Below are 4832 nucleotides of genomic sequence, written 5' to 3' on the forward strand. Positions count from 1 at the left end.
TCCCTCTCTCCCTTTCTCCATAAGAAACTGATGTGATTGAATTTCTCCACTGCTCCTCATCCGATAGCAACTCTGGGTTTGTTAGCTGCAAGCATTATTCTGTTTCTTAGCCAAGCTCCAGAGATAGAGTTGCTTTTTCTCACTCCTAATGTTACACACATTGCCTGTTTTCATTGTTCTTTTTTGTTCCAGGGAATTTTTGGCTTTGAATTATACTGTACTCAAAAGCCTATAGGGCACATCACAACAGTCTTTCCACAAAGAAGAAAGCACCTTCATAGGAGTCTCAAGGCCTAGACAAAACCTAGACTTTTTGACACATTCTGTCCCGATTTTAAGGGGAAAATCTGTGCATTTCTGTTAAATGTACATGTAAGATACATAATTTTGGATCAAGGATCAAGATTTTACTTACTCTGACAAAAATCATACAACCAGTTTAGTCTGAATCAAAATAAATTACTCTTATAAGTCAGTTTTTGATTGTGAATCAAAAACATGCAGCGCAAATAGTGTAGTCTGATTCACGAAACAAATGACTCTTACGATTCAGTTCTTAAGTTACAGATTTCAGTCTGAAACACTGTCCTATACAGCTTCAGCAGAGAGAGGATTTCTTTCAAATGTAAGGGAAATGGACATTATAACTGAAAAACACCCAAATGAATCACAATCCAATAAAAATTAGAATCAAATAGAATTGCTGTGAATCTGAATGGAATCAGGAAATCTGTAACAATATCCAGTCATAAACATCAATGTAATTAGTCTGAAAAAGTTCCCTGTACAGTTTTAATAGAGAGAGAAATTTTATTATATGTAAACAATTTGGACATAAAAAAAGAAAAACACCCAAATAAATCAAATAGAATCAAAGTGACATTAAAACGAATCAGGGATTCTGTATCCAGCCCATCAATATAAATGTGCAAAACTGAGAGCTCTACGCTTTGAATAGCAGAAAGCATAATCAAATTAGCCAAAATATATAATAAATGAACACAAAAAGGGCAGCGGATGTGTAGAATTGTATGTATAACAGAAGGTTAAATTCTGTGACCACAGATTCAATCATCACTAAGAAAACAAGAATTAGTTCCCACCATGAATCCTCACACATACAGTGAGCAAGCCCTCTTTCACAGTACAATTCCCTCTCTGATAGCAGTTCTGCAAGGTAAAACACACAATCAAAGGAAACTGTGCACTAGGGCTGCACGATTATGACAACAATCATAATTGTCGATTATTCCCTTGAAATTGTAATTGCGATTATTAATTACGATTATCACAATTTACATTGAATGATGTTATACCATTGTTTTTTATACCATGCCATATTTTTAGATGAAAATAAACAAGCTGAAAACCCTCAAACTGAAAAACCTTTATTGCTTTTCTATAGTATTAAGCCTCAAATGGCATCTATTCCTTGGATTGGTTTCTTCTTTAAATAAAATAAGTTAAAATATGCATGGTATTATAATGTCATATTAAAACTACAATTAAAACCATGGAAAAACCCTTAAGATAACTTGTAGAAAGAAAAAACACATCTTAAGCACACAGAATAACATAAGTGGACTTTGAACGATTAATTGGCGCTTTGAACGATTACATAATTGTGACATCCGTAATTGTAATCGCGATTAGAAATTCGATTAATTGTGTAGCCCTACTGTGCACAGGGTTACTGGTGTTACATTTCTGCCTGACCCAGAGACCTGTAAAGCAGGCGGCACTTTCACCTGGCCACTGTCTCTCTCAGCGACGGCTAATCCTTACGCCGTTCATGTCACCTCTGCTCAGTTAGGGGATTAACGGGTTGAGCTACTTCTAGTGAAACAGGACGAGCTGCCCCATAATCTTAGAAGCTTGACCAACCGTTGACCAACGGTGGTCACTGAAGACAAGCACACAGGTCTTAACTCTGCCTCTTAGAGCACAAGGTGACGATTGATTTAATGTGCTTTTCACATCCGTAATGCTTTGACTAGGTGCTAGAACACCTTTCAATAATCGCCTCTGAACCTGAATAGAGCGGATGTTCTTGTATAAACCAAAGACCGCAAAGGATTATGAATGAACGCACGAACAGCTGAATGAAACTGATAAATGAGAAGAGCTTCTCAAAGCTCTCACTGTACTCATGCATTTAGCTTATTCACAGTGCATTCTATGTTTAAAGAGAAATATTAAACTTGGATATTCTCTACGCAGGTCAAAATAGACACAAAAGATATAAAGGTCAAAAAAGCTACTGATCTGCTTAGAGTTTTATGTTCTTTGTGATTCACAGTCACTGACCTATAGCAGAAGTTTCTTAGTTTCATTAAGGCATGTCTCCTGTCATTGGCACCTGTGGTCTACGTGGTCTAACCAAACAAATGCAGGGCAGAGAGGAGGAAAGTGCCTTTGCCATGTGTTGTCCATGATGTGGAAGTCATTTAGACTCCGCAGCCTCCCTCCAGGATATTACTGTAATTACGATATTGGAAGGGCTGGGTAATGTCCAGAGGAGAACATCTCTTTCTGCAGGGCAGGGCAGAGGGATGAACCTCAGTGCATGTTGGCACATTAGTGAGAGTGCTCGCAAAAGCAGATTAATAAACCTCCATTTGGACCTCACACCCTTTCTCTCAAATTAATAAATGAAGGGCTGAGAATTGAGAAACGGGGCTTATTCAGAAAAACAGGTAAAGGTTCCTGCTCATGCATTCTTATGCTGAGATCTGAATGGAACACTATACTAAAATACTCAAGAGTTTCCTGCACTATACTTCACTTGTACTGAATCTACAGTACAAAATATACAGGCCAATATACATATACAGGCTGTTTTGTCTTATTTTATTTAAAACAAGCATTAAAATAAGTTTAATCAACAACAGCAAAAAATATATTTATTATTATTATTATTTTTAATATATTAATTAATATATTATTATTATTTATCCCCTCAATAACTGTTTTTTTTCCCCCTTTAAAGAACCAGGGTTCCCACTATATTGAAACACCTAGATATATGAAGAAGCCTAATTTTAAAAGTGTGATTTATAGACCGAAAAGTCATGTAAATTCATAAAATGTGCATTTTTATACTAAATTGTACTTAATTGACCAATCGCTGTGTGCTAGAAGGTCTATATGGTCAAAGCAATGCAAATACGCATACATGCAATGAGCTCTGTAATGAGCACTTAGGTAAACAAAGCCAAAACCTGGACATTTTAGGCAATTTAGAAATTTTGAAAAAAGAGGACATATGCCTTGGAGTCAAAAAGGTTGAGAACCACTGGTGAAGACTGATTACAAAATGAAAGACTCTTATGAATCAGTTCTTTTTGACTGAATCATAAGCATACAGTACAAGAATAGTCAGATTCTCTTATGAACGATTAGGAGCTGATTGTTTTTAGTGTCAAAAACATGCAGACTAAGTACAGCCTGATTTCTGAAGGAATGACCCCAGTGATTTGTTTCTGTGCAATGAATCAAGCAAATACTTACAACTGTGATTTACTTTATTTATTTTACTTGATTATTTAAGTAAAAATGAGCATTATGGGTTTCTTCATTAGCATTTCATAAAAAATAATTAAATATTTTGTTTGTTTAGTGTTGTTTGATGCACTCATAAAAGCATCTTACAACATTTACTATCAATTAAATGAAGAATCAACAGAGAAAAAAAGATTTTGATAATGGGTAAAGAATTAACATAATGAGTCATGATAATGAATTAACATAATGAGTAATGAATAATGTATTATCAGTAATTTGGTGCAACAAAACGTTAATTACTAAGAAAGATGAGATGTCTAACAAATGTACCTCAGTCATAATATGTTGAAAGCTACATCATAATCAGTTTTTCTCAAACTTGTTTGTTAGTATGAGAATTTTACATATGGCAGGTTTACAATTCAACAAGTGTTGCACAACAAGGACAATCTGCATGCTTGACATCAGGATCGATATCGAGTACCTGACGATTCTGTTCCCTCAGTACACAGATGAGGCAATGACACTGGTGCATATTAATGGGCCATCAGTGACGCCAAAGAAAAAGGTCAATTTCTAGTGCAATGTCAATATCAAGGTGGCGCCATTCTGGGCATTTAGCAGTAGCCTATAAACAAAAGCAGCCAAACGTTATCAGTTACATTCAGCTGTATGTGAGAATGAGTTTACAGGTAAGTGGGAAGAGCACTTGCGGTCAGACTGTTTGAATTATTAAAGTGTTTGTCAGTGTCACTACTGCTATTAGCAGCATATTACCTTAAAGGACAAAAGTTGATGTAATGTTTTGGGAAAACCCTCTGTCATGATATTTATTCCACTATGTGAAGCCAAGAAACACTGAGCATCTGCAATGCAGCCCCGGAGTCAGCCTAAAGTCTTGTATAACAGCAGCTGAGCAGCAAGAGACTGAAAAATGAAAAAAAGAAAACAAAGCTAAATTAATAATGATGGTGGAGACCACCAGCAGCAGGAGAGTGTTGCTGCAATATTGATGAGATCTGATCTGAATAGGAACAGAGTCTGAATTCGTCTGTACAGAGGCTTAGAAGTGTCATGAAAAGCTTGTTATCGGTATAATGTATACTGTTACCTGCTTATTAAGCTACATAGGGCTTCTTTTTGACAAGCCCAGGGCATTTTCATGCAAAATCAGCTCACAAATATAAAACCCTCACAACACAAGAAAAAACAGACAATATTTTTTATCTGGTTTTGACGTTAAAGCATGAAAAGAGATGTGCACATTGAATAACCTGCCAGCATGCAAAGGTAAATACATTTGCATGATGTGTTAAACACGGTAATTA

This window comes from Sinocyclocheilus rhinocerous, unplaced genomic scaffold, assembly GCF_001515625.1.
Source record: "Sinocyclocheilus rhinocerous isolate Xijiao unplaced genomic scaffold, SAMN03320098_v1.1 scaffold492, whole genome shotgun sequence".
Lineage (NCBI taxonomy): Eukaryota > Metazoa > Chordata > Actinopteri > Cypriniformes > Cyprinidae > Sinocyclocheilus > Sinocyclocheilus rhinocerous.